This window comes from Scyliorhinus torazame, chromosome 1 (genome assembly GCF_047496885.1).
Source record: "Scyliorhinus torazame isolate Kashiwa2021f chromosome 1, sScyTor2.1, whole genome shotgun sequence".
Lineage (NCBI taxonomy): Eukaryota > Metazoa > Chordata > Chondrichthyes > Carcharhiniformes > Scyliorhinidae > Scyliorhinus > Scyliorhinus torazame.
Window position 1 is genome coordinate 320,618,857 of NC_092707.1, and position 18,286 is coordinate 320,637,142.

Sequence of the window (18,286 nt, forward strand, 5' to 3'; positions counted from 1 at the left end):
CAACGGAGAAGAAAGCGGTTGCGGGCAGGCAACTTTGCGCAGTGCCCGTCTGTTTCATCGCACAACAGAACCATCAGCCATACGTACAACATACGAGCAGGGTGCAGCCTGTCGAACAACGACTGGAGCAGACCAGTCACCATCCGGTATCTTGATCCTGACAGTGTCTGCCGGGGATAATGGGCAAATCGGCAGCACGGTAGCATTGTGGATAGCACAATTGCTTCACAGCTCCAGGGTCCCAGGTTCGATTCCGGCTTGGGTCACTGTCTGTGCGGAGTCTGAACATCCTCCTCGTGTGTGCGTGGGTTTCCTCCGGGTGCTCCGGTTTCCTCCCACAGTCCAAAGATGTGCAGGTTAGGTGGATTGGCCATGATAAATTGCCCATAGTGTCCAAAATTGCCCTTAGTGTTGGGTGGGGTTACTGGGTTATGGGGATGGGGTGGAGGTGTGGACCTTGGGTAGGGTGCTCTTTCCAAGAGCCAGTGCAGACTCGATGGGCCGAATGGCCTCCTTCTGCACTGTAAATTCTATTTTTAAAAAAATTCTATGAGCATCATCACCCTGCTTTTGCTGGTTTCGGAGCTGCTGCACCTTCTGCAGCACTGGGAGGTGATCCAGGTTGGGCAAGTGTATGGCTCGAAGTGTCGTCCGCAGGTCCCTGTTCATCAGGAGTTGAGCTGACGACATGCCAGTGGACAGTGGGGTCGCCCTGTATGCAAGCAGCGCGAGGTAGATGTCAGAAGCAGAATCCACGGCCTTGCAGATGAGCTATTTCACAATGTGCACCCCTTTTTCAACCTTCCCATTGGACTGCGGTTAGTGTGAGCTGGAAGTGACATGTTTGAAATGGTATGACTTGGCAAACATAGACCACTCGTGGCTGTTGAAGCACAGACCATTGTCACTCATGACAGTGAGTGGGATACCATGCCTGGAGAACATCTCCTTACAGGCCTTGATGACGGTCCGAGATGTGAGGTCTGAGAGCTTCACGACTTCAGGGTAATTGGAGAAATAGTCAATATTGTAGTCACGGGCATTCGCACGAAAGAGGACAATGCCAACCTTGGACCATGGGGACGACTCGATTTCATGCTGCTGGAGCATTTCCTTGCTCTGCGCTGGCTGGAAGTGTTGCCAGGTCGCACAGTTGAGGACCATGTTCGAGATGTCCTGGCTAATACCGGGCCAGTAGACAGAGCCTGCCTGGCTCTGCGTCTGCATTTCTCGATGCCCAGGTGTCCCTCATGGATTTGGTGGAGCACCAAGCTCTGGAGACTGGGTGGAATGACAATCCGGTCCAGCTTGAGGAGGATACCATCAATCACCGTCAGGTCATCCTTTACATTGTAAAATTGAGGGCACTTCCCTTTCTTTCAGCAATTGGCGAAGTGGTGCATGACACGCTGCAAAGGGGGTCTTTGGCTGTCTCCTCGCGGATACGAACCACCTTCTCATCAGACGCCTGGAGGGTGCTAGCACACAGCTGCACCTGTGATTCAATTTGCCGGATGATTTCCAGCGGGTCACTAGGCATGGTGATGGAGCGGTACAATGCATCAGCGATCATGAGCTCCTTGCCAGGCGTGTACACTAAGTTAAAGTCGTACCTTCTGAGTTTGAGGAGGATGCGCTGCAACCGAAGCGTCATGTCATTAAGGTCCTTGTGGATAATATGGATCAGAGGCCTATGATCCATCTCAACAGTGAATGTCGGCAGGCCGTAGACATATTCGTGAAACTTGAGAATGCCAGTGAGAAGACCCAGGCATTCCTTCCCTATTTGCGCATACCTTGTTTCGGTGGGTGTCATGGCCCTCGATGCGTAGGCTACCGGTGCCCAGGATGAGGTGTCATCGCGTTGAAGCAGCACCAAACCAATGCCATCCTGGGTCGCATCTGTCGAGATCTTCGTCTCCCTGTCTGGGTCGAAAAATGCCAAGACAGATGCAGTGGTGAGCTTGGCTTTCAGCTCCAACCACTCTGCCTGATGTGCTGCTTTCCACTCAAAGGCAGTGGACTTTTTCACCAGGTTTCGTAGGGCCATGGTGTGTGAGGCCATGGTTGTGATGAACGTGCCCAGAAAATTGACCATGCCCAGGAAGCTCAATACCGCCTTCTTGTCTTCAGGGACCTTCATGGCTTCGATGGCCTTGACCTTGTCTGTGTCCGGGCACACACCCTGCTGAGAGATCTGGTCACCTAGGAACTTGAGTGTCGACATGCCAAAGCAACATTTGGACCTGTTCAGCTTCAGGCCATTGGCATGGTCACGGCGGAATACCTGCTGGAGACGGGAAACATGCTCTTCAGGGGTCGTGGACCATATGATGATGTTGTCCACGTACACACAAACCCCTTCAATGCCCTTCATCATCTGCTCCATGATGCGATGGAAGATCTCCGATGCCAAGACAATGCCAAACGGCAAGCGATTATAGCAGTATCTGCGGAACGGTGTGTTGAAGGTGCAGAGCCTTCTGCTGGACTCATCCAGCTGGATTTGCCAAAATCCATGTGACGCATCTAACTTGGTGAAAAAACGTGCGTGTGCCATCTCACTGGTGAGTTCCTCCCGCTTTGGGATGGGGTAGTGTTCACGCAATATATTCTTATTGAGATCCTTGGGATCAATGCAGATGTGCAGGTCTCCCGAAGGCTTTCTAACACATACCATCGAGCTGACCCAGTCAGTCGGTTCGGTTACCTTGGAAATGATGCAAGGTTGCTGAAGATCCTTGAGCTGTGCCTTCAGGCGCTCCCTCAGCGGAGCCGGGACCCGGCGTGGTACGTGGACCACTGGCTTGGCATCAGGTCGTAGCAGAATCTTGTATCGATATGGCAGCGTGCTCATCCCGTCGAACACATCCGGATACTGAGCGAGGATGTCGTCAATGCCGGCCTGAAGATCCACATTAGAGGATGTCGTTGTGTAAACCCGCTGCACCAGGTTTAGCTTTTTGCAGGCATGCGCGCCAAGTAGGGATGCCCCGTCTGGCTTGACAATTTCAAAACGTAACCGTGCATGGGTGCTCCGGTTGGAGACGAGGAGATGGCAGGATCCCTGTGCCGTGATGGCATTTCCCTTGTAGTCCAGGAGCCTGCAGGCTGGTGGAAAACCTTGGGGGCTTCTTGATGCGTTTGAACTCTGCCTGTGAGAGGAGGTTGGCAGAAGCACCTGTGTCCAGCTTGAACTGGATGGAGCAGTGGTTTACCTGCATCACCGCACGCCATTCGTCCTCCGAATCCACAGCGAGGATGGATTGAAGTTGTGATGAGTTGGATGTGGCATATTCACATTTGGTAATGATGCCCACACAGTAGGTGGAGTCCAGACATTCTTCCTCTGGATCCGTTGTGCTGCCAGGATCAGAATCCTGTAATCGTTGTTGCACACTCTGAACGCGCCATCACCGGCATTGGGAGCGCTGGCCCCTGACTGGTGGTGCACACCTGCACAAGGCTGCATAGTGCCCAAGCTTCCCGCAGTTTAAACATCGCCTGCCTCTTGCAGGGCAGTGTTTATTTAAGTGGGCGTTGCCGCAGTTCGAGCACGTCATGACGTCGGCGTCCTGACGCTCCGCGCGTCGTCGCACATGCACAGTGCGGGTGTCGGCCGCTTTGTTATCCCGTTCGCATCGCGCATGCGTGGGGCTCCTGAAGTAGCACGCGAAATGGCCGCTTTCATCAATGCTGAAGCGCTGCATCTGGGAGATGGCCTGCACACTCTGCCTCGTGGGAGGCAAGTTTCTCATTTTCAGATGATTTGTACTGGGCATGGCGATTTGTTGCGTGCTCATGCACTGTGCATGTTTCAATCGCGACTGGCAGGGTCATATGCTTGATTTTCAGTAGCTGCTCTTTCAGAGGATCAGAGTGAAGTCCAAAAACGATTTGGTGTCTGATCATGGAGTCAGCAATATCACCAAAGTTGCAGGTGGAGGCTAGTTAAGAAGGAGTTGAAAGATTCATCTTTACCTTGTAGACGCTGTTTGAATATGTAGCGCTCGAAGATTTCATTGGTGTCCACTTCACAGTGACTGTCAAACTTGTCCAGGATGGTCTGAAACTTTGTCTTGTCCTGGCCTTCGGCGAAGTGAAAAGAGTTGAAGAGTTTGATGGCTTGATCACCCGCTGTTGAGAGGAGAAGCGTGATCTTCCTTGCATCAGACGCACCCACGAGGTCTGAAGCTTCGATGTACAGCAGAAACTTCTGCTTGAATGTCCGCCAGTTGGTACTGAGATTGCCGGAGGTCCTGAGCTGGTGAGGAGCCTGAATCTTCTCTATGGTGCCGGAATACATTCGCTGGTCGTCACGGAACGGACTGAGGTAAACCACCTAGATTAAGCAGTCTCCTGGTAGCATGCCGTGTTATGTACTCTGGGATAACACAGGCTGCAACAGGATGCAGCTTTAACCAGAAGATACTCCAGACCTTGAATTTGTTTATTCTGATTTATTGAACCAGAAGCACAGTTAGCACAGTTCTCTATGAGTTCGACTCCCTGCTAACCTAAGGATGTTTAGTTTGTCTGACTGAAACAGACTAGCTCTCAGTCACGTGCTGGAGGTGTGATACTGTACATACACGCTGACTCACTCTGTAGATGTTCATCAGTGGAAAGAGGCAGAGTGTGAGCGCCTCGTGCCTTTTATAGTGAGATATCACCCCTGAGTGTCCTGCCTGCTCATTGGTCATGTCCTGTTCTCTGTGTTCAATAGCTGCCTGCCTGTATATCATTATCTGCATGTCTTCATATCATGACAAGGTGGAGGGTGAAATAGGGGATAATTCTGTACAGACTATATAATTGATTGTTGGGAAGCATGTTTCCCAGGGTGTTTATTTGCTATAACCTGTTTTGATACATGTTTGTCATAAAATACATTTAAAAGAAAAGGAGAGTATGAAACAGTGGGGGGAAGAGAGAGTGTGCATAATGGTGGGGCAGGGAGAGCATGTACGAGGAGTGGGGGCAGAGATAGTGCATGCGAGGAGTGGTGAGGAAGAAAGTGCGTGCACAAGGGATGGAAGGAAGAGAGAGTTTGCTTGAGGGCTGGCCTTCAGCCTGCAGATCCTGCGATAGGAGGCAGTGCTTGAAAATGAAGCTGAGCACAGGGTCCACAAATTGGAAATCCGCCCCTGGCTGGAGTATTGTGCCCAATTCTCAGCACCACACTTTTGAAAGAATGTGAAAGCTTTAGCGAGAGTGCAGAAAAGATTCACAAGAATTGTTCTAGTGATGAAGGACTTGAGTTTTGAGGATAGATTGGAGAACCTGGAGAACCTGTTCTCCTTAGAGAAGTAAAGCTTCAAAGTAGATTTGATAGAGATGCTCAAAATCATGATGGGTCTGAACAGAATAAAAGAGAGAGAAACCATTCCCATTGGAAGAGTTGAGAACCATTTAATGTGATTGGCAAAAGAACTAGAAACAACATTTGAAAAGCTATGCTGTGCAATAAGTGGTTCGGATCTGAAATGCACTGCCTAAATGTTTGTGGACAATAAGAAGTCTGACAACACCAGGTTAAAGTCCAACAGGTTTGTTTCAAATCACTAGCTTTCGGAGCACTGCTCCTTCCTGAGGTGAATACTTGTGGAGGTAGATTCAATCCTGGCTTTTAGAGGAAATTGGATAATTATCTGGAGAATTATATGGGGAAAAAACAGAAGTGGGATTCGCTGAGTTGCTCTCAGAGAGCCAGCAAGGACATGATATGCCGAACAACCTCCTTCTGTGCTCTAACCTTGCTTTGATTCTGTGATCTTATGGTCCATTTGGCAGGAGGTCTTGCAGGAGGCTGAAAATTTCAGCAACAAACTAATGTGAGATTCTCAACCTTTTAAGATTTTTCTTTCAGCCAGGTCCAGAAGTCTAACTCGCTGCCTATATACGCTGAGCTAGGGGGTACATCCTCCCACGGGCTCTGTCTTCATCCTGTCTGTCCTGTGGAGTACCAGGTGGATGAGGAGAAGGATACTGCTTCCCCTGTTGGTGCTGCTTTTGCTGCTGCTGATGTTGTTGCTGCTGCTCCACGTTTAACTCTCCAGAGGCCCCAGGTGGAGCTGCACAAGCAACATAGCTGGGAAGGCTGACAGCTGGGAAGTGCAAATCAAAGATAAGGTAGCAGAAATGATCTCTTAAACTCTTAGAAATTGCTTCCAAAGCAGTGAAAACCAACTCTCAGAACACGTCCTGTGAGCAAAAACCTTTCACAAAGGCAAAGAAGCAGCTGACAATCTCAGTATTTAAAGGGATTCCAGCCTGTCAATTAATCAGCCCCATCAATCCCCATTCTCCTCTCACCTGTTCAACCTGACGGATTCCAGGAAGCCCGTGTGTTTACAGAGATAGAATCCAGGGTTAAAAAAAATACACTCAGTTGACTTTTAACATATATTAATAGAAGATCAACAAGTCCTGCAGGGATTTCCGAGCACTCCCAAACATGGTCAAGTGAAATGCCAAGTCAGTTTCCTGACACTCGGGCCTTTTCTTTCTTTTTCAGACTGTCACACACAATGCTCCTCACCCACCCTGGCAGGTCAAAACTCCCCACTGCGTGTTTCCGTGAGAATTCTTCAATCTGCTCAGTTCAAATCCCCCTCAAAAGGACACCACATTGTTTTAGATCTGTACTGAATGCCGTATCCTGTACAAATACCCACAGTAAGCTGTGCTGAATGATAATCACTCTTTGTTTGCCATTAACTGCAAAATCCAAGCCAATATGTTTCTTCCTTGTCACTGAGTCTAAATCCAAGAATTTCCTACCTAATAAGGATGTTAGTGGTTTAAGGAAAAGGCATTCTGCCATCTTAATCGGACAATCAAGGACGATATAACTAGCATCACTCACATCCTGAGATTAAACACAAAAAAATCTGTGGTGGGCCAACAATAAATGTAAAGCTTAATTTCGATGAACTTTGTGCTCAGCCCAGCTACCTTAGTATTCATATGGTGGATAGAATTGTTACTTTACTCGCTACTAAGCTTGGGGGTGGGGGCGTGGGGAAGTGCAGCAGATCGTCATTCTGAGAGCCTAAGAATCGTAACACTGGTGACACATCGGTTGGGATAGAATATCACAGACAACAGGCTATTCAAACTTCTGTAAAAGTTAAAGGTAGATTGAGCAGCAATAAAAACAGCAGCCGATAGAAATGCCTAAAAGGGCTGAGAGGTTGAAATAGAATTTGAATTTGCTATTTGACAGCAGAGAATGTGCATATCAGCAATGTCGTGTTAAGCACAATAAGATGACACGGGCTGCAACTGGATGCAGCTTTACCTGAGGGATACTCCACACCTTGAAGTTAGTTCAATATGATTTATTGAACCTGTCACACAGTTAGCTCATTCCTCTGTGAGTTCGACTCTCTGCTAACCTAGTGTGATTAATCTGTCTGACTGAACCAGACTAGCTCTTAGCCACGTGCTGTAGGAGTTATATGATATGTACACCCTGACTCACACTGTAGATGTCACCAGTGGAAAGAGGTGGAGTGTGTGTGCCTCGGGCCTTTTATAGAGGGAAACCAACCCCAAGTGTTCTGCCTGCTGATTGGTTATATCCTGTTCTCTGTATTCGTTAGCTGCCTGTTTGTATCTCATTCTGTGCATGTCTGCATATCATGACAAGCAAGAGGTGCCGAAACCAGCAATGAAAAAGGAATATTGTGAGCCTGTGAAGAAAGAACGGTAACAAGACAAACAACGTATGTGTGCTAACATGAGGCAGAAATAAGTAAGAGGCAGCAAGGGGACATTTGTAAATTAGTATAAAGAGGAACAGTGTCGTCCAGTGAATGAAGTTATAGTGATCTAGACTACATCTTCGAATGGAATCATTTCACTACCTAGAGCTTGACACTGAATTTTAAGAAGGGGTCAGGATAGTAATAATATTTGAGTGTGTTTTTGAATTATTTGTAAAGCACCAACATTGAATCAAAGTGTGGGGTTTTCCCATTGGAGTTCAGAGAGTGGTGGTGGGCAGGAAAACCAGCCATTTTCCTGCCAGTCACAATGGCGAGTTTATACACCGCATTGTGGGTGACCCACCAGATTAATAAAACATACATGGGTAAAATGGCAGATTGGGGTAGGCAGCCTTTGATTCGCCAACCCCGCCGTGAGCTCACAAATACCTCACTCCAATTGTGCGCGAGCTTGTTATGCATAAAGACGCATGGAGGGATTGTGAGCAGGGTGAATGCTATTTAAAGACCAGCTTGCACTTCAATATCACTACATGAAGCCAGTACCACCCGCTGAAGATACAGCCGTGAAAGGTAAGAAGATGGTCTCTCCCAAGTTCAGTGATGCGTCCCTGGGCCACCCACTGGACACCATGGATGTGTCCTTTACACATGCTCTTGCCACAGAAATTCCAACAACATTATCACTCCAACTTGGCAGGTGGTGGCAGAGACAGTCAGTGCCAACGCTCCACAGAAGAGGTCAGTATACAGTGCAGAAAGTTCTCATCTGTCCCATCAGTGTAAGTCGACCAGATCATGACTCTAAACTCACACACTCAGAAGCTCATCAGCCATTCACAGGATGACACTCCACAGGGAACTCACTCACTTCCAGTTCAAAGGATATCACCAGTCACTCTCTCACACACACTTTCACATCTCCAACTGGGCTCACGTCCTGTGCAGTTCGTGTCCACACAAGGCAAGCATCCTTATCATCTGCCCTGACATTCACCCTGCTCACGCTCTCTCCGTGTGTCTTTACACAGGACAAGCGTGCGCACAATTGGAGGGACAGGTACCAGATTGGGTGTGGAATGCTCAACATTAAGGTCGTCATGGAGTTTGAGATCAGAGCTATCAAACTAGCAGGAGAGGGTGTGGACTGTCCCTGCTGTCCTTGGTGGCTATCCAGGATCCTGAACCAACTCATCGCTCAACCATGCTGTGAGTCAACTGTGAGCTGCCTACCATGCATTAATCATCGCTACTTTCATTCATAGGCACCTCTGCCAGGCGCTCACGCCCACAGCCACTAGGCCCTCAGTTCGAGTCCAGATCACACCTCAGATGAGGAAGCTGAGGATAGCACCCATGAAGATTCTTCACAGCACTGATCCACACCATCCACCAGCAGAGGGACACACACCTTTGTGGACCTATTTCAGGAGCAGCCTTGGAGTCATGATCTGGTGAGCACCACGCACAATCTGGTCCACAGCAGGCAGAGGCAGGGACATCTGAGGTAGTCAGCACTTGAAGGGCTGCTGGAGGCCATGGTTCTGTTGATCCTAAGTCAGATGATGAGCTCCCAGGCACAAACCTAAGTCAGCTGGTGGAGCTGGGGGCCAAAGCAAGTTAGCGCCTTTTAAGTCTCGACACTCCAGAAGATACTCATTCCAAGTCATCACAACCAGCAGGGTCTAGAAGTCAGCAGGATGCCTCCACCACTGTTGTTGATTTTGGGGAAGTACCAAGGTGTAGTGGCAGGCCAGGAAAACAGAACAATATTAGAATCATGTCGGTGTCACGGGTGTTGTACATGTATGTAGTTTCCACAAATGTAAATAAACTCGCACACATTTTACATCTCCTTATTGTCGTGTTAGGTACACTGGTCTAACATTGGCTGCAACTGGATGCAGCTTAGATCGGAAAGATACTCTACACCTTGAAGTTAGTTCAATCAGGTTTATTGAACTAACAGCACAGTTAGCACAGTTCTCTGTGAGTTTGACTCTCTGCTAACTTAAGTGTGGTTACTCTGTCTGACTGAACCAGACTAGCTCTTAGCCACATGGTGGAGGTGTGAGATTGTAACAACACCCTTGACTGACTCTGTAGATGTTCATCAGTGGAAAGAGGCGGAGTGTGAGTGTCTTGTGTCTTTTACAGTCAGATCCCACCCCTGAGTGTCCTGCCTGCTTATTGGTCATGCCCTGTTCTCTGTGTCCATTAGCTCTTGTCTGTATATCATTATGTATGTGTCTGCATATCATGAGATCTCCCCCTTTTTTATGTTTGGATGACATATGTGAACGTATTTACAAGAATAGGCCAATATTAACATATATACATGCAGTGGATGTGAACATATGTACATGTGAAAACAGCTGTCTAATGCGAGAACACAGAACATAGCAAACAGAACAAATGTTCATAAGTCCAGTCTCTGTGGCTTGCGTCTGATCCTGGTCGACGACTGGAGAGGTGGTGGTGGGGACGACAGTGCCTTGATAGGCGGGATTGAAGCCAAACTGGTGGCCTCGTGAGTTGAGGTATCAGGAGGTGGCAAAACAACAGAAGGAAACGGAGAAGAATGTGGTTGCAGGCAGGCAACTTTGCGCAGTGCCCGTCTGTTTCATCGCACAACAGAACCATCAGCCAGACGCACAACATATGAGCGGGGGGCAGTCAGGCGAACAACTACAGCTGGAGCTTACCAGCCTCCATCAGGAATCTTGTCCCGGGATAACATGGGCAAATCGGTGGCATGAGCATCTTGGCCCTGTTTTTGACGGTCTCGGAGTTGCTGCACCTTCTGCAGCAGCGGGAGGTGATCCAGGTTGGGCAAGTGTATGGAAGTGTCGTTCGTAGGTCCCTGTTCAGCAGGAGTTGAGCCGGCGACATGCCAGTGGACAGTGGGGTCGCCCTGTACGCAAGCAGCGCAAGGTGAATGTCAGACGCAGAATCCGCGGCCTGTTGAGCTGCTTCACAATGTGCACCCCTTTCTCAACGTTTCCGTTTGACTGTGGATAGTGTGGGCTGTGATGCACGATCAATCACTACTGAAGCGAGATTGTAGTCCAATTGAAGACTTTAATGAACAAGTATTTACCCCAGCAGCTCCGGTACCGAATGACTGCTGTGGGTGAAACACAGACTCTTATGCTCCGCCTGCTGGGTGGAACCAGCAGGCAGGTTCCACCAGTCATACTACAGTATAAGGTACATCCCACCTAGGTACTGCGATACTCCTAATATGGCCTACCACAGGCTGGAAGTGACGTGTTTGAACTGGTACGACTGGGCAAACAGAGACCATTCATGGCTGCTGAAGCACGGGCCATTGTCACTCATGACAGTGAGTGGGATACAATGCCTGGAGAACGTCTCCTTACAGGCCTTGATGACAGTCCGAGATGTGAGGTCTGAGAGCTTCACGACTTCAGGGTAATTCGAAAAGTAATCACTGATTAATACTTACATTTGCATGAAAGAGGTCGATGCCAACCTTGGACCACGGAGAGGTTTTGATTTCATGCTGCTGAAGTGTCTCCTTACTCTATGCTGGCTGGAAGCATTGACAGGTCGCACAGTTAAGGACCATTTTCGCGATATCCTGGCTGACCCCGGGCCAGTAGGCAGCCTGCCTGGCTCTGCATCAGCACTTTTCCTCACCCAGGTGGCCATCATGGATTTGACGGAGCACCAAGCTCTGGAGAGTGTGTGGAATTACAATCCAGTCCAGTTTGAGGAGGATACCATCAACCACCGTCAGGTCATCCTTTACAATGAAAAATTGTGGGCACTGCCCTTTTTCCAATCCATTGGCTAGATGTTGCATAACACAGTGCAAGAGGGGGTCTTTGGCTGTCTCCTCACGGATACGAATCACCTTGTCATCAGATGCCGGGAGGGTGCTCGCACACAGCTGCACCTGTGACTCAACCTGTGACTCAATTTGCCGGATGACGTTCAGTGGTTCACTAGGCACGGTGATGGAGCGGGACAGTGTATCGGCAATGATGAGCTCCTTGTCGGCCGTGTAGACCAGGTTAAAGTTGTACCTTCTGAGTTTGAGGAGGATGTGCTGCAACCGAGGCGTCATGTCATTAAGGTCCTTGTGGATAATGTGGACCAGGGGCCTATGATCCGTCTAGACTGTGAATGTTGGCTGCCGTAGACATGGTCGTGAAACCTGAGAATGCCAGTGAGAAGGCCCAGGCATTCCTTCTCGATTTGTGCATACCTTTGTTCGAGAGGCGTCATTGCCCTTGATGCGTAGGCAACCGGTGCCCAGGATGAGGTGTCATCGCGTTGCAGCAGGACCGCACCGATGCCAGCCTGGCTCGCATCTGTCGAGATTTTTGTTTCCCTGTATGGGTTGAAAAATGCCAATACGGGTGCAGTGGTGAGCTTGGCTTTCAGCTCCTGATGGGCCGCCTTCCACTCGAAGGCAATGGACTTCTTCACTAGGTTTCGTAGGGCTGTGGTGTGTGAGGCCATGTTTGGGATGAATTTGCCCAGAAAATTGACCATGCCCAGGAAGCGCAATACCGTCTTCTTGTCTTTCGGGACCTTAATGACTGTGATGGCCTTGACATTGTCTGAGTCGGGGCACACGCCCTGCTGAGAGATCTGGTCTCCTAGGAACTTGAGTGTCGACATGCCAAAGCAACTTGTTCAGCTTCAGGACCATTGGCGTGGACACGGCGGAGTACCTGCTGGAGATGGGAAACATGCTCCTCAGGGGTCGTGGACCATATGATGACGTTTTCCACGTACACACGAACCCCTTCGATACCCTCCATCATCTGCTCCATGATGCAATGAAATATCTCCGATGCCGAGACGATGCCGAACGGCATACGGTTATAGCAGTACCTGCCAAACGGTGTGTTGAAGGTGCAGAGCCTTCTGCTGGACTCATCCAGCTGGATTTGCCAGAATCCATGTGACACATCTAACTTCGTGAAAAACCTTGCATGTGCCATCTCACTGGTGAGTTCCTCCTGCTTCGGGCTGGGGTAGTGTTCACGCATTATATTCTGATTGAGATCCTTGGGATCAATGCAGATGCGCAGGTCTCCAGAGTGTTTTTTAACCACCACCATCGAGCTGACCCAGTCAGTCGGTTCGGTTACCCTGGAAATGATCCCCTGCTGCTGCAGCTCCTTGAGCTGTTCCTTCAGGCGCTCTTTCAGCGGAGCCGGGACCCGGCGTGGTGCATGGACCACTGGCTTGGCATCAGGTCGCAGTAGGATCTTGTACCGATATGGCAAAGTGCTCATCCCGTCAAACACATCTGGATACTGAACGAGGATGTCGTCAATGCCAGATTGAAGATCCACGTTGGAGGATGTTGTTGAATAAACCCGCTGCACCAGGTTTAGCTTTTTGCAGATGTGCGCTCAGTAGGGATGCCCTGTCCGGCTTGACAATTTCAAACCTTAGCGTGCATGCGTACTCCGGTTGGAGACGAGTAGATGGCAGGACCCCAGTGCTGTGATGACATTACCGTTGTAGTCCAGGAGCTGGCAGGCTGCTGGAAGGACCTTGGGGGGCTTCTTGATGCGTTTGAAGTCTGCCTGTGAGAGGAGGTTGGCAGAAGCACCTGTGTCCAGTTTGAACTGGATGGAGCAGCGGTTGACCTGCATCACCGCACGCCATTCGTCCTCCAAATCCACAGCAAGGATGGACTGAATGCGAGATGAGTTAGGTGTGGCATGTTCACGTGTGGTAATGATGCCCACTCGGTAGACGGACTCCAGCCGCTCGTCCTCTGGATCCGTTTTACTGCCAGGATCAGAATCCTGTAATCGTCGTTGACATTCTGGACGCGCCGTCGTCGGAATTGGGGGCGCTGGCCTCTGACTGGTAGTGCAGACCTGCACAAGGCTGCATAGTGTCCAGGCTTCCCGCAGTTTAAACATCGCCTGCCTCTTGCAGGGCAGTGTCCCTTGAAGTGGGCGTTGCCACAGTTCTGGCATGTCATGACATCGGCGTCTTGATGCGGTGTTCGTCTTCGCACATGCGCAGAGCGGTCGGCAGACGTCTGCACCTGCGCAGTGTGGGTGTCGGCCGCTTTGTTAGCCCGTTTGCATCGCGCATGCATGGGGCTCCGGGAAACACACGTGAGGTGGCCGCTGTCTTCAATGCTGAGGCTCTGCATCCAGGAAATGGCCTGCACACTCACTGCCTCATGGGAGGCAAGTTTCTCATTTTCAGCCTATTTGTATTGGGAATACCGATTTTTTGCGTGCTCATGCACTCTACATGTTTCAATCGCGACTGCAGAGTCATATGCTTGATTTTTAAAATCTGCTCTCTCAGAGGATCAGGGTGAACTCCAAACATGATTTGGTCTCTAATCATGGAGTCAGCAATATCACCAAAGTTGCAGGACAGCGCTCGCAGGGGGAGGCTAGTTAAGAAGGCATTGAAAGATTCGTCTTTACCTTGAAGACGTTGTTTGAATATGTAACGCTCGAAGATTTCACTGGTGTCCACTTCACAGTGACTATCGAACTTGTCCAGGATGGTCTGAAACTTTGTCTTGCCCTGGTCTTCAGTGAAGTTAAACGTGTTGAAGAGATCGATGGCTTGATCACCCGCTGTTGAGAGGAGAAGCGCGATCTTTCTTGCATCAGACGCACCCTCGAGGTCTGAGGCTGCGATGTACAGCAGAAACTTTTGCTTGAATGTCCGGCAGTTGACACTGAGATTGCCGGAGGTCCTAAGCTGGTGAGGAGTCTGAATCTTCTCCCTGGTGCGGGCTACATTTGCTGGTCATCACAGAATGGACTGAGGTAAGTCACCTTAAATTAGTAGTCTCCTGGTGTCATGTTGTGTTCGGTCCACTGGTCTAACACTGGCTGCGATTGGATGCAGCTTAGATCAGAAAGATACTCCAGACCTTGAAGTTAGTTCAATCAGGTTTATTGAACTAATAGCACAGTTAGCACAGTTCTCTGTGAGTTCGACTCTCTGCTAACTTAAGTGTGGTTACTCTGTCTGACTGAACCAGACTAGCTCTTAGCCACGTGGTGGAGGTGTGAGATTGTAACAACACTCTTGACTGGCTCTCTAGATGTTCATCAGTGGAAAGAGGTGGAGTGTGAGTGCCTCGTGTCTTTTATAGTCAGATCCCACCCCTTAGTGTCCTGCCTGCTTATTGGTCATGTCCTGTTCTCTGTGTCCATTAGCTGCTTGTCTGCATATCATTATGTGTGTGTCTGCATATCATTACTCTTATATGTATGCTTCCTCTTTGTGATCAGCTATGTTATTGTCAGCCACATGTGACACTATGGTGCCCTCCCCCAAATATCAGAAATGTTGCTCTCATGTGTCTCTGGTCAGCTCAAACTAACAATACTGTGTGCTCCTTCTCCTTGACGACATCAGTTGTGCCTTTCCCTTAAAGTAAAATGTGCTTGTGGAAGGGAGCTCATTTTCTCACTTTCATAGAATTAGAATTTTTCATAGAATTTACAGGCAGAAGGAGGCCATTCGGCCCATCGAGTCTGCAGCTGCTCTTGGAAAGAGCACCCTACCCAAGGTCCACACCCCCACCCTATCCCCATAACCCAGTACCCCACCCAACACTAAGGGCAATTTTGGACACTAAGGGCAATTTATCATGGCCAATCCACCTAACCTGCACATCTTTGGACTTTGCTGGGTCATATCATGTTAGATGTGGGGGGTGATTTTCAGTCTGTGTGAACCATCAGCAACAATGGCGTCACAGGCGTAAAAAACGGCGAGAATCGTCAAATGCGTGCGATCTCATTTTCTGATTTTCAGGCCACTTGCTGGTGGCGTAACAAGAATCCCACCGCTGAAGGTTGGGAACCTAATTTAAAATCATTTGTATCTTATAATATAGCCGTTCCCCTCACTGAATATTTATGAGGCGCCAGTCTGATATCATGCCAACACGATTTACGACAGCTGAAAAAAAGCAGCACGGTAGCATATGGTTAGCACAATTGCTTCACAGCTCCAGGGTCCCAGATTCGATTCCTGGCTTGGGTCACTGTCTGTGCGGAGTCTGCACTTTCTCCCCGTGTGTGCGTGGATTTCCTCCGGGTGCTCCGGTTTCCTCCCACAGTCCAAAGATGTGCAGGTTAGGTGGATTGGCCATGCTAAATTGCCCTTAGTATCCAAAATTGCCCTTAGTGTTGGGTGGGGGTTACTGGGTTATGGGGATAGGGTGGAGGTGTCGGCTAGGATAGGGTGCTCTTTCCAAGAGCTGGTGCAGACTCGATGGGCTGAATGGCTTCCTTCTGCACTGTAAATTCTATGATTCTATGAAAAGCGAGAATCTGGCAACCTCGCCTTTGATGGGGATATCGGAAATGAGCTCTCAAGTCGGCATCACCCTCCAGGGTGCCAATTGCAGAGGGGCACCAGATAGGATTCAGGAGACCCAGATAAGTGCAACTCAGGACCAGGGGGAGGGGTGGGTTCAGCCCCGGCATCTCGGAGGGACGGGCCGCTCACAGGTCTTAGCTCTGTGGCTATGAGATTCAGAGTTTTGGCGGCTGGCATGCAGGTAGCACTCCCCATGTCCTCCTTGCAGGGCTTGTGGCAATATCATCGCTGAGGGATTGCCCTTCAAGAGTAACAGCTGGGGGTTGGTGGGAGTAGGTAAATTCATAGGGTCAGCACAGGATATAACTGTGAGGTCCCTGGGTGAGGATCTGTGAGATGCCAGGTTGCAGAATGCGCAACTCTGACAAGGGTTGGTTCCAAGCCTCATGAGGGCTGAAGAGCCACACACAAGGGGGAGGACAAGTGCAGTCAGAATGAACTACCACACTCAGCCTGCACTTTGAAGCCAGAGGGCATGAGATGCCTGGAGGTTCAAGGCTACTGGTTATGGAGGCCAGGCTGTCAGGGATTAGTGTATGGGAAGCTGCTGTTCAATTTGGAAGTTTGTTTTATCTGCTGCCCATGAGGGCAGGGGAAATGAGGGTACCCTCTAAGAATGAGGTTGACTTCAAATTGCAGTCTCCAGATGCATAAGGTGTGCCTCTGCCACAAGGGAAAACCAGTTGCTTAATCAATTCCCTGAGACTTCCTTGTTGTGTCCATTGTGCCAATTTAGTCAGCGTTGCAATGCATGAGATTGCAACACAAATGTCAACCCTTTGATTGTTCTCAAAATTAACTTGATGTGCTATCAGGGAAGCACCTTTCAGGACTGCTGTTGGTGGCACTGTCAGTGATAGGTGTGGGTTCAGTCAGCGATACTGCTCGCCGGTAGTATCGAAGCGAGGACAACTCATTAACCACAAATTCCAATGTTGGGATAATATTGTTTGTGTTCAAAAACAAAAGACTGCGAGTGTTGGAAACATTTGGAAGTGTCACCCCCAAGCATTGAACTCCATGGCTCATACTCACGTCTCCATAACAGAAAGGTGCCACTGATGTGGCCCCAAATGCATGGCTTTATCGTGAAGTTGCTCATCACTCATCCGTTCAGAAGATGCCATGAGGTCAGAATGCAGGTCCATTGAATGCACTCAACAACCCTCACTCCTCACCCTTGGAGGAGCCATGTGACCTGCTGAGACTCTCAAGCTTCGAAGTACTTCATTCTGGTGGACTTGAAAAGGGCAACTGTAGGGATGTGACTAGTGTGTGACTAGAGGGAGTGTAGTTCATTAGAAAGGCGCTCACATAGAAGAGTGCACATGGGTGTATTTCCCAGATCATGAGGGTTGTGGGCCAGGGTGTTGTCAGGACTCCTCATCGCTCACTTTGATAGAGAATCATTGAGTCAGTCAAGTAGGCAATTGTTTTGATTGCAATAGAGCAGCAGCAGCAACATTGATGTGTCCCTGCACGGGGCCAGGAACAGCACCCTGCAGAGGAGGGCGAGGCAGGGCCTATTGGTCTTCTGGGAGCCGAGCGACAGATGGTGGGACCTTGGAAGAGAAATTACCGGCCACAGGTATTCCGGCATTGCACTTCCTACCTCCAGATATCAGAGATCCAGTGCCGGAGAAGTCTGCATCTGTCTCGGGGATGCTGGAGTTGGCATCACATGACTGTGAGGTCACCCATTGCCTGTGGCCTTGAAAGTTACAGCCACTCTGAACTTTATGTCTGCAGCTCGTTTCAGGGCTGCACAGGTGACCTGCGCAACATTTCCCAGTCAGCAGTGCAAAAGTGCATAAGGGAGGTCACAAATGTGCTATTTGCGAGGACCCACACATACATCAACTTGAACCGGACCAGGTGAGCCAGGATTGGATTGGATTGGATTTGATTTATTGTTACGTGTACCGAGGTACAGTGTAAAGTATTGTTCTGTGTACAGTCCAGACAGATCGTTCCATACATGAAAAAACATCGGACATACATAATTACAGTGTAAGTACAAAGGCACGTCAGGGCAAGGGCTTTACCTGCATAACAGGCATGCCCCAGGTGCAAGGTGTCATTAACTGCAGCCACATGGCTCTGCACTCCCTAGGGTGACATGGGGCGCTATTTGTGAACCACAAGGAATGCCACTCCCTCAATGTCCCGATAATCTGTGACCACACGAT